Below are 12,542 nucleotides of genomic sequence, written 5' to 3'. Positions count from 1 at the left end.
GGTTCGGAGCCGGTCAATCTCCGTCTACCACCTTGTCCCCGCCTTCTGGGGAAGATCTGTCTCGGACGAGGAGGAGGGTAGAACCTTTGTGGCTGGGGCCTAAAGGGCCTGCGCTGGGGTCCTGGGACATACATCCCCAAGGAGCGCATGCTGGTTCTGGAGTCCTTGAGGCTCTGCAAACAAGAGTCTGTCTTGTCCGAGAACAATCCCTGTCCCTTGAACGGCAGATCCTGCAGGGTCTGCTGCAGTTCTGGCAGTAACCCCGAAACCTGGAGCCAGGAGACGCGTCTCATGGCTATCCCAGACGCTAGAGTCCTGGCGGCCAAGTCCGCTATGTCCAGGGAAGCCTGCAAGGAGGTCCTAGCCACCTTTTTTCCTTCCTCCACTAAGGCCCCGAACTCCTCTCTCGAGTCCTCGGGAACCAACTCTTTGAATTTACTCATGGAGTTCCATGAGTTGTAACTGTAGCGGCTCAAGAGTGTTGAGTTGGTTCACGGCTCTGAGCTGCAGACCCCCCGCTGAGTAAACTTTACGCCCGAACAAATCGAAGCGTTTGGCATTCTTCAATTTGGGCGCTGCCGCCTGTTGACTATGGCGCTCTCTTGCGTTCACTGAGGACACGACTAGTGAACATGGTGGAGGGTGCGTATATAGGTACTCATGGTCCTTGGAGGGGACAAAGTACTTCCTCTCTACACCCCTGGCAGTGGGTGGGATGGAGGCAGGGTAATGCCACCCGGGATGGGGCATCAGCCGACAGGATGCTCACCACCGGGTCCTGTACCTCCACTATCTCCTCTGCCTGCAGGTCCATGTTGCATGCCACCCTACGTAATAGGTCTTGGTGGGCACGGAGATCTATTTGGGGTGGGCCAGAAGCTGTCGTGCCCGCCACCGCCTCATCTGGGGAAGATGAGGAGGATGCCTCCGGGGGTAAGGGATCCAAATGAGGGTCTGGCTCTAAAGGTCCTTGATGTGAAGGATCTCCTGCCCCAGGGTCTGGGGCCTGTGCTGGTGTCGGCACGAGAACCTCCATGCCCCCTGGGGGAGGACAGGAGATGGTGGCCTCCGGGACTCTGGGCTCAAATTGTGCCGAGCGAGAGGCCGCTGGTGGAGCCCCTTGCACTTGGTGGTACGCCCACGGGGTCCAGAAAGACCAATGCGCAGGGTCCTGTGTAGGGTCCTCTGCCCCCTCCTGCCAATGACCCAAGTCGTCGGCAGCCTGACCCTGAGCAGGGTATGCCGATCGGGAAGCCCCGTCGGACGAGCGAGACGCCGATCTTGAGAGCCAGGGCGGTGCCGAGCGTGGTTGCATCGGCTCAACCCGGTACGGTGCCGATCGGTGCCGGTCCATAGGCGAGCGGTCTCTGCGCGGTGCCAGTGAGCGGTACCGGGATCGAGAGCGGTGCCAATCGCCATGCCGGTACCGAGATCCGGATCTGGATGACGAAGACCGCCTGTAGCCTTGGTGCCGGGAGCGGCCTCTCAAACGGAAGCAGCGCTCGTACCGGTGCCGAGAACTGTGTCTGGACTCCAATGCTCAGGATGGTGCCGAGACGTAGACCGGCGCCAGGAAGAAGACCTAGGCCGCGAGTACAACTGGTGCTGAGATGAAGATCGGCTCCAGGACTGCGAGCGGCATCGGGACCTGCTCCGAGACTGGGAGCGGTGCCGCGAGTCCAGGCTCGTAGATGGTGGCCGTACCAGGGCCGACTTGCCCCTGGATTGCACGGTCTGAAGGGCAGGCGGTGCCACGGGCTGAGACAGCACCAGCTTCGTGCGGGCGACGAGGTCTTTTGCTGTTGCAAAGGTCTCCGGAGTAGAAGGGAGACAGAGATCCACCACAGAACGAGGCAGTGAGCCAGTCCGCACCGGACTCAACGGCCCTACCCCCGGTGCCGGAGTCAACGGTGTTGAGGATGTCTGCACCCTCTGGCGTTCCAAAGGCGGATGCGGCTCTACCACCAGTGCCGGGGGAGCCGGTGCCTGTAGGACAGTGGCGTCCTGAGTCTTGCGGGGTCTTTTATGTCTCGGAGACAGGGAACGGCGCCGAGGCGCTTGTGGCGGACGCGGTGCCGAGGGAGGACGGTGCTGTGAGGCCATATCCGTGTCTGCTCACGGTGCAGTACAGGCAGGTGCCGCTGGGGCGCTGCGCACCGAAGCGCTCGGTGCCGGGACTTGGCGCGCCGAAGGAGGATCTGGGCTAAGTGCCCCCTCCATAAGGAGCTGCTTGAGTCTGAAGTCCCACTCCTTTTTGGTCCAGGGTCTGAAAGCCTTACATATTTTACACTTATCTGTCTGGTGAGACTCCCCTAAGCACTTCAGACAAGAGTCATGAGGGTCTCCCGTTGGCATAGGCTTAGCACAGGTCGCACACGGCTTAAAGCCAGGAGCCTTGGGCATGAGCCTGGCTGTGCGCCGGGGGAAAAGGGGGGACAAATAGCCCCCTTAACCCCAGCTAACTATTTACAACCATTTATACTAGTGAACAAACTAAACTACTAATCTAAAGAATATAACAAAAACTATCTAGAATAACTAACGAATAAAGCTAGGGAGAGTGGAGAACAGCTATGCCACGCTCCACAGTTCCAACGACCGTCACGGGCGGTAAGAAGGAACTGAGGGGGCACTGGGTCGGCTGGGGTATATATCCAGCGCCATGAAGGAGCCACTCTAGGGGGCTCCACAGCCGACCCACCGGGTGTTGCTAGGGTAGAAAATTCTCTGACGATCATGCACGCGGCGCGCGTACACCTAATTGGAATCGATATGAGCAAGCACTCAAAGAAGAACAGGGGCTTACCTCCTCCGAGAGAACTCCCACTCAAACTCCCATTTTTAGCTCTGTTTGCTAGCTCCTATGCTGCTGGCTGGCTGCTTCACTGCCCTAATCAGGGAAGCCCCACCCCATAATCAAAGGCTCTGCTTCTGGCACAGCAGGAGCCGCACAGGAGCCAGCAAACAGAGGTGAAAACAGGGGTGTTTGGGGGTGTGTGTGTTGTTCTGGTTTGAGGTTTTTTTATTTTTATTTTCCTTGACAGAAGTTTAGGTGGGAAGTCGATGACAGGTACATTGGTAGCAGTGGTAGTGACACAAGGAACGGAAGAGACAATGAAGATGACCAGATGTGGAAGCTGTAGGATGTACGTTATCCTAGAGCCGGTACCCAAAAAGAGCTTTGTTTGTATGAAGTGCTGCTTGATAGAGTTGATGGAAGACAAGATCTGAGATTTGGAGATGCAGGTAGAAACCAGGGTTGAGTTTCAAAGAGACTCAGGTGATGGAGGAAAGACAAGAGGAGGCTGAAGGAAAAAATCAAGACTTGCAGATGCAAGCTGGACTGGAGAACTGGGAGCGTAGACTGCTGGGTGAGGAAAGTAACTAGTAGAAGCATGTGACTATGAGAACGAGGCAGAGGAAAAAAGACTGGCTAGTGAACGAGAAATAGATACTCCTGGGGGAATTCTGCGCTATTGCACACAGGCATAATTAATAAGCCACACACATTTTTATTTTTTTGCGCAGAAAAAAAGCTTGTCAAAATGTTCCTGCAATTCCACCCTTTGTCCACCAGAGGTCACTATGGCAATAGAACACATCAGCAGCTCCCAGCCAGCTAGAGAAGAGAAAGAAAAAGAGCCTGCCTTCTTCAGAGCACTTGTCAGGCCAGGTCAGGAGACAGGGGCTATGGGGAGACAGACAGCGTGGGGTGCTGGGGGGGTCAGACAGGGGCTCATAAGGGCTAGTGGGGGAGGACAGACTGGGGCCTGGGCTGAATGGGAGTGGTGGTGCAGAGCCACAGGAGGGAGGGGCAGGGCCACATGGGGGAGGAGGTGCAGAGCTAAATAGAGACAGAGGGTGGCTGAGTGGGGGCACAGAGACACACGGGGAGGGGGTACAAAGCCACATAGGGAGGAGGGTGAAGGGACACATATGCCTGACTGAATGGGAGACGCTAGGGGTCATCCAAGGTCTGCATGGGGGAAGATCCCTAACAATCCCTCCCCACCCGTCAAAAACTCTTGCTCCATACTTTTCCCACCCATACTCAACAACCATCCGAGTTCACACCCAGGCTCCTTCCCAGCAATTTACTTCCCTCTCTGTGACGATGCGGTTCTGGCGGAACCCAACTGAGAGTGCCAACTCAGGACAAATTGCTCAAATAGGGCAGTTACAGCCCAAGGTTGGGGTTTTTTCCACCTCTAAGGCAAACCAAACCAGCCAGACTAGGAGGACTTCGGTCTCACCCCACTGGCTAACCGCAAGTCTCACAAGCAATCTCCTTAGACGCTCCAGTTTCCCAGTAATACCACCAGTGCCACTCGTTATGGGGACAAATGGTTATGAAAGCCAATACCCCAGTAAAAGAAAAAAGGTGCTCCTGATCCCAAAGGACCAAGCCCCAGACCCAGGTCAATATACAAATCAGATCTTACCCACAAATCACGCTGTTGCCAATCCTTTAGAACCTAAAATCTAAAGGTTTATTCATAAAAGGAAAAAGATAGAGATGAGAGTTAGAATTGGTTAAATGGAATCAATTACATACAGTAATAGCAAAGTTCTTGGTTCAGGCTTGCAGCAGTGATAGAATAAACTGCAGGTTCAAATCAAGTCTCTGGAATACATCCCCCGCTGGGATGGGTCCTCAGTCCTTTGTTCAGAGCTTCAGCTTGTAGCAAAGTTCCTCCAGAGGTATGAAGCAGGATTGAAGACCCAATGGAGATGAGGCATCAGCCTTATATAGTCTTTTCCAGGTGTAAGAACACCTCTTTGTTCTCACTGTGGAAAATTACAGCAAAATGGAGCCTGGAGTCACATGGGCCAGTCCCTGCATACTTTGCTGAGTCTGAAGGCATATTGGCCTTCTCTCAATGGGTCCATTGTATAGCTGATGGTCCTTAATGGGCCATCAAGCAGGGTAGGCAGAGCTAATCCCAGCTTGTCTGGGATGTCACCCAGAAGCATAGCATAAGTTTGCCACACAGACAGTATAGAGCCAATACTCATAACTTCAATTACAAACTGATACACACATATAGACAGCATAATCATAACCAGTAAACCATAACCTTGTCTTAGACACCCCATTTGACCCCCTTTATATAAGATTTGGGTGCCACTACAGAACCTTAGTTGCAACAATGATCTATATGGTACCAGTTTATGTCAATAACGTCACACTCTCCTCCTCCATTACCCCTGACTCCCCCAAGTCTTTGCTTTTGAGGGATGTGGGAAAGATGGTTCTGTACTGTAGTTTAAATGAATTATTACTCAGAGATCTGTATTAATATGCCTAGTAAGGAATCTATTTGTCAAAAAACATTTCCTGAATTCTCTTTGTTGTCTGTATTGTTACAGACATACTTGCTGACAGGTATTTTGAAATAAATGACCAAAAATAATTGAACCTGGTGTGATTATATTGAGTTATTTTGACAAATAAAATATGTAGAATTTTAAAATAGTGTGCAGAATTTTTAATTTTTTGGTGCAGAATTCCCCCAGGAGTAAATAAAGCTCAGGAACAGGACTGTTGTGTTGGAAAATGAAGAAGGGGTACAGCAAGTAGTAACAGAAGGTGGAAGGGCAAGAAGCAAGAGAAGAGCAGCTCTTTCTACAAGGAGAGGAAGAGTCAATGGAGACAGCCAGAGTTCAGAGCCCCATGAGGATAGAGGATCACTTGCAGAAAATTGCAAGGGAGAACAAAAGACAAGAGGACTTGCAGCCAGAATGAACAGGAAGGCTGGAGAATCACACCAACACCAGAAAGAGGCAGGTCCACAAGATTGGTGACTCCCTACTAAGAAGACCACAAGGAGTCTGGTGGCACCTTAAAGACTAACAGATTTATTTGGGCATAAGCTTTCGTGAGTAAAAACCTCACTTCTTCGGATGCATCCGAAGAAGTGAGGTTTTTACTCACGAAAGCTTATGCCCAAATAAATCTGTTAGTCTTTAAGGTGCCACCAGACTCCTTGTTGTTTTTGTAGATACAGACTAACACGGCTACCCCCTGATACTTGATACTAAGAAGACCGAGGCCTGTCACCAGAGCTCATCTGGAGAACAGAAAGGGGTGCTGTCTGGTGGGAGCTAAGGTATGGGATGTGGATCTGAGGCTGAAGAGGATCCTAACTGGAGCAGGAAAGAATCCACTGATTGCCCTTCATGTGGGAAGAAAGGATACTGCTAGATTCTCGCTGGTACGCATCAAGGGACACTATGTCAGGCTGGAGAAGACACAAAGAAATGGAGGTTCAGGTGATCTTCAGTGGGATTCTACCTATCCCTAGAGGAGGAGAATGAAGCCAAGACAAGATCATGATGAACAGACTCATTCTAATATTGACCAGGAGGAAAATCAAGAAAGAGAATACAGCAATGGAAAAAGGAACAGCAATGGACAGGAAAATGGACATGGATGCTGAAGGGGTGAGGGGCGAGTGTGGATGCTGAATGTCTCTGTACAGGGGGTGAGGGGCAAGTGTGGATGCTGAAGAGAGCGAGGGGCCAGATGGATGCTAAATGTCAGTGTATACGGGATGAGGGGCAAGTGTGGATGCTGAATGTCTGTGCAGGGGGGTTGAGCTTGCCCCTTGGCTATGGAGCTCCCAGGTGACACCTTATGGTGCTGCCTATGCCCTTCTGTAAGCTAGGGTTACCATATTTTAATTTTAAAAAAGGAGGACACTCCACGGGGCCCCAGCCCCGCCCCCGCCCATTCCCCAAAATCCCCACCCCAACTCTGGCCCCCTCTGCCCCTTGCTCCTCCCCCGCCCCTGCTTCCCACGAATCAAATGTTCGCGGGAAGCCTGAAACAGGGACGCAGCAGGTAAGCTGGGGCTGGGGCGCGGCCCAGTCCGGCCGAGCGGCTCCCTCCGGCGGCCGGCCCAGGCCAACAGGCTCTGGCGCCGGCGTCCCCCGGCCAAGCACCCCCGGCTGACCACCACCACCCCCTGGGCCCCCGGCCCAGCACCGCTGGCCCCCGGCCGAGCACCACCGGGCTCTCCCTCCCTCCCTCCCTATTTTCCCGGACATGTCCGGCTTTTTGGGATTTCCTCCCGGATGGGGATTTGAGGCCCAAAAAGCCGAACATGTCCAGGAAAATCCGGACGTATGGTAACCCTATTTTGGGTTTTCCTTCACCCTGGGGCCAGCCCTCGTCTCTATGGTAACAGGAAGGAGGGAGAGGAGGCAGGGAACTTTCACTCTTCGATCACCTGATCTGGCTCAACGGTCACGTGATCCCGTCTCCATCATCGCCATTTTGAAGCAGTGTTCCCAGGGAGGGGGAAAAAAAGCAAAAAAAAAAAAAAAAAAAAAAGCCTTAGGCGCCGCTGGTCCGAGAGAAGCGAGGCGACGTGGCGGGGAGCGGCCTGTCCCGTGGAGGACCCGGCAGGTACCGTGTGAGCAAAGAGGCGCGGGAGGGAAAGAGGCGGCGGCAGCAGAGCGCCAGGAAGCAGAGCCCATGTGCATATCCTGGAACACCGCCCCCCGCTCAGACTTTGGGCTTCCCCGCTATCACCTCCTGCGGCACGTCGCAGGCCCCTCGTCTACGGGGGCCGGCGGTGCTCGGCCGGGAGCCGGGCCGGAGTACTCCGCCGGGCCGGGGGCCGGGCGGTGCTGGGTCGGGGCCGCTCGGTGCTGGGTCGGGGCCGCTCGGCCGGGGACCGGGCGGTGCTGGGTCGAGGCCTGTCGGCCGGGCGGTGCTGGGTCGAGGCCTCTCGGCCGGGTGGTGTTGGGTCGGGGCCGCTGGGCTGAGCCGGGGCCAGACTCTCTTGGCCTGGACCAGCCGGCCGCCGGAGGGAGCCGCTTGGCGGTGCTGGGCTGCCCAGCCCCAGCTTACCTGCTGCCTCCCTGTTTCTGCCTTCCCGCGAACTTTTGATTCTCGGGAGGCAGGGGAGGGTGAGGAGCAGGGGGCGGATCGTTCAGGGAGGGGGCAGAGTTGGGGCGGTGACTTTGGGGAAGGGGCGGGGGTGGGGCTGGGTCCTTGTGGAGTGTCCTCCTTTTTTAAAATTAAAATATGGTAACTCTACTCAGCTTGAGGCCTCTCCCCCAGGCTGCCCCCTCCTCCCATCTCCCGGGGAAAACTCTCTTCCCCAAGTGCCCCTGTGGTGTAACTGGGGTCATCACCGCCCCCTTCAGCTTCCGCCTGCTGCCCCTGGGGGGGTCTTGGTGCCCACGCCCCATATTGGGGTCTGAATTCATGCCCTTGCTTCCTACGTAACGTCCAGCACCCTCCTTGCCCCTTCCCCTTAGCATAACCTAGGGTTCACACACCTCACGCAGCCTGTTCGGTGTTTGCTGCCCTGGGCGGCTTCTTGTGTCTCTTCTCTCCCTATCCCGGAGATGGGTTTGCAGCATGAATGACTGGGGTGGTGGTGACTAAACTGGACTGGTGGTTGCAGAAGGTTTAACTGTAGGAGAGGAAGGTTCCAGCAGCCCCTTCCGGTGGAGGAGAGAGCAACCAGATGCTGAAACCAAAGTGCAGTTGAGGCAATAATCTTAATGTACCAAATCTGATTAATCTTAGTTCCAGTGAGTGATTTTGAAATGCAGGAGTAAGAAAACCAAACTGGTGCTTGACTCCAGCCCCCCTTCCCTTTGGAGAGGGAGTGATTTGAGAAGCCTGTCATGTAGGGTTACCATATTTCAGATTCCCCAAAATAGGACAAAAAGGGGTGGGGAGAGCTGGAGAGGGTACCTGTGGCAGGGGTACTCATTGGAGGTGGGAGATAGTGTTGCTCCCTGTCAGGATGGATGGGCAGCTGGTACAAGCTTAGGAAGCAGCAACAGCCATCAGTCAGCACCTCCCAGGGGGACCCCCTCCCCCGGGCTGGGAGCTGAGTGGGTAGGATCTGGCAGCTGTTGTTGTAGAGGAATGGACCAATCAGCTGCCAGTGTAGGGGTGGAACCAATTGGGAAGTGGACCAATCAGGGCTCTTCTTAAGCTACAACCTCTACTCTGCAAAAATCCAGGACATTTCCCGTTATTTGAAAAATCCATGCAGACAGAGGATGGCATCTCAAAAAAGAGGCAATGTTGAGGAAAACATGGATGTATGGTAACTCTGTGAGATCTAACTTTTCACAACTGTTGGGTTGATATCAGTCTCAAGGATTTTGCTATGTCAATAGCTTTGGTTTCTGAAAATTAAGTAATAAAATCAATAGTTGGTAAAAGTGAAATTCTGATGATAAAGTTTTCCTACCCATGGGATTTGTAAAGGCTGTTGTGATGCCTTTTGCTTTACATTATTGTGTAAAGAAATAGTTGGCCTTTTCTAGACCTAACTTTCATTTCAAATGCCCTTAACTTAGTCACGCCTTTTGAAATATGCACTTCACTCACGTACCTTTCGCTACTTCAGTCTGGAGAAATTTCCCATAGGTCCAAATCCTGCAAATAGGCAGTATTTAACTTGCCTTTAACTGGGCTACATGCAGAGTATGGGTCTACACTAATAGATCTGATCACAAGATTGGGGCCTTCTCTTTTGTCTAAGTGTTACTGATGCAGTAATTAAAGTTTGAAATTTTTTTGCTGTTTTTAGGGGGGGGGGGAAATGGTCTCTTCAATATCACTCCACTGCAAACCAGAATCTAGAATAAAACATTTTTTTTCTAGGCTCAGCTTGTAAATATAAAAAAAGAGGAGTCCTTGCAGCACCTTAGAGACTAACAAATGTATTTGGGCATAAGCTTTCGTGGGCTAGAACCTACTTCATCAGATGTATGAAGTAAAAGATACAGGAGCAGGTATAAATACATGAAAGGATGTGGGGTACTTTACCAAGTGTTAAGTCAGTCTAACGAGATAAATCAATTAACAGCAGGATACCAAGGGAGGAGAAATAACTTTTGAAGTGGTAAGAAAGTGGCCCATTACAGACAGTTGACAAGAAGGTGTGAGTAACAGTAGGGAGAAATTAGTATTGGGGAAATTAAGTTTAGGTTTTGTAATGACCCAACCACTCCCAGTCTTTATTCAGGCCTTTATCTGTTAAATGATTTATCTCATTAGACTGACTTAACACTTGGTAAAACACCCCACATCCTTTCATGTATTTGCTTCTGTATCTTTTACTTCATACATCTGATGAAGTGTGTTCTAGCCCACGAAAGCTTATGCCCAAATACATTTGTTAGTCTCTAAGGTACCACAAGGACTCCTCATGTTTTTTTTTTGTTTGCTTGCTTGTTTGGTTTTTTTGCTGATACAAACTAAGATGGCTACCACTGAAACTTGTAAATATAGTAAGCAACAGTAACTTTAGCTGTCCAAAGATGTAGAACAGGGATTGGCAACCTTTGGCACGCGGCTATCCAGGGTAAGCACCTTGGTGAGCCGGGCTGGTTTGTTTACCTGCCGCGTCCGCAGGTTTGGCCGATTGCGGCTCCCAATGGCCACGGTTCACCACTCCAGGCCAACGGGGGCTGCGAGAAGCTGCGCGGGCCAAGGGATCACTATAATACATCACTATAATAACTATAATTGAAAAAGATTAGAGAAAAATATCATCTTTCAGTTTGACAGTGTGATGTTGTGTACAATAATCATTTCTCCTGTATGGAACTTTCCCTTTCTTTTTCTGTACTTCAATCACATAAAAGTAGAAAAATATTTTCCTAATAGGAAATAAAACAAACAAACTGCAAACCCACAAAAATTAGCTGGAGTACTTAAGGGAAAGCATAGTACTTAAAACTACTTTTAACTCACCCTTAGAAATTGACTGTTTTTCAAGTTGACGACATCACTCAGAGTGTTTTTGAGTTCTGAAATAGATCTTGCACTATGCATAGATAGTATTTGCTTATTCTGCACTAATAGTTGTGGCACCTGTTAAGGTCAATGTGAGACAAACATCTAAGCATTATATTATGCTAAAAACACTGTTGAAATTGCTTTACTCAGATTATAAGTATTACTAAAAAAATCCAATCTACATTTTAAAGAATGGAAAACAAGCCATTGTAACAACTTTTATTCTCATATTATCACTACTATTGCAACTTGAAGTGAAGACACTTGTAATGGCAGCCATTTCTGTGATTTTCAAGTTTTATGTGAAAAGGATGTATTTGTGCTTGTTGTAGTTATTCAACAAAACTAAATTCATTCTATGCCAACTGAACAATCAAAAATTAAAGTACAAAATGCAAAGCATACTTATTCTGTTTCATGATGGAATAAGTGACACTTTTTCAGTTTAACAATAACTGTCTACTGATACATTATCACATTGATTTCTGTTACCAAGAAGATACTGAATTTGTGTTACATAACCTGTCCACATGATGTTCTTTTGTCCTATATAAAAGTTTTCTAAGACATCATAACTGTACTTTCAGCCTATATTTCCTGTCACAGTCCTGCCACTTCAGTGGGGTTCTGCAAAGAATTTACCTACATAGATCTGATTGAAGGCTCAAGCCCTTTAATTATTTTGTAATTACTAAGGCATCTAATGAGTCTGGGTTTTTAAGATAACTTTTGTATCTTTTAAAAATAAGTTATTTTGAATTAATTTAATTAAGCTTTATCCACTTAAGAGTGGTTTCATTACTTAAACATTTTTCAAATCTAATGTTGATAATAATCCAGAAAAGATCATTCTGGTTTGTCCTAATAAGTCACATTTTATGTGATGCAATGAAGTAAATATTCAGGTTCATGTTCAATTACTTTATGTATGAATGGATGAAAGGAAGTAACACTACAAATTTCCTTACCTTAATTATATTTGATATTGTGATCCTCCTGTAATATCTGACATGGCTTGAACTTGGCATATACGCTTCTAGTAAATAAGAACTTAAATCTTTATAGAACTTAAAGGTTTAGAAAATGCTACTATTTAAATAAAATGTCTTAAAGACAAAAATAGTCTTATTTTTGAAAGGGCAGTGTCTTAGAAAATTAGAAACTCTTCTCCACATCCTCTTCTGAGTCTCTCAACTTCAGCATTTTTACAATAGAAAAACCACAACTGCATTTTCAATAAACTAATCATATGCCAATATAAACTGAAGGGAAAGTGTCTCTGCTCAGCATTTCTGTAGGGACTGGTGTTATGACCTATACCAGGGATTCTCAAACTGGGGGTTGGGACCCCTCAGGGGGTCATGAGGTTATTACATGGGGGGCCGCAAGCTGGCAACCTCCACCCCAAACCCTGCTTTGCCTCCAGCATTTATAATGGTGTTAAATATATAAAAAAGTGTTTTTAATTTATAAGGGGGGGTCGCACTCAGACACTTGCTATGTGAAAGGGATCACCAGTACAAAAGTTTGAGAGCCACTGTCCTATACATTTGAAGTACTTCAAGGAAAAGGTTTGTAGCTGTTGTCAGGGAGATAAATTTGTATTGCAAGTACCTGAATACAATAACAGTTTCTGGTTTGGGACAATCTGCTCTCTCTAATTTTTTTTTCTTTAACTACTCATCTGTATAACTGTATGCAAATAAAACTTTCTTACAAAAAAAAAAAAAATACACAAAAACAAAAAAACCAACCCCCAAAC

At 49.1% G+C, this 12,542-nt stretch overlaps 1 protein-coding gene across 4 annotated transcripts in view; it reads left to right on the top strand.

Annotated features, from left to right (window-relative positions):
• The first annotated feature begins 7,186 nt into the window (after window positions 1-7,186).
• The window catches only part of ZNF507 (zinc finger protein 507), a 54,848-nt gene continuing 49,492 nt past the window's right edge, over window positions 7,187-12,542 (top strand). For all 4 annotated transcript variants that reach the window (XM_054048633.1, XM_054048631.1, XM_054048630.1 and 1 more), the window contains exon 1: window positions 7,187-7,411. The gene's annotated coding sequence lies outside the window, so the exon portion shown is untranslated. The remainder of the gene's footprint in view (window positions 7,412-12,542) is intronic.

This window comes from Malaclemys terrapin, chromosome 14 (assembly GCF_027887155.1).
Source record: "Malaclemys terrapin pileata isolate rMalTer1 chromosome 14, rMalTer1.hap1, whole genome shotgun sequence".
Lineage (NCBI taxonomy): Eukaryota > Metazoa > Chordata > Testudines > Emydidae > Malaclemys > Malaclemys terrapin.
Note: the sequence above shows the minus strand (reverse complement) of the source record. Positions and strands in the feature narration are given on the sequence as shown.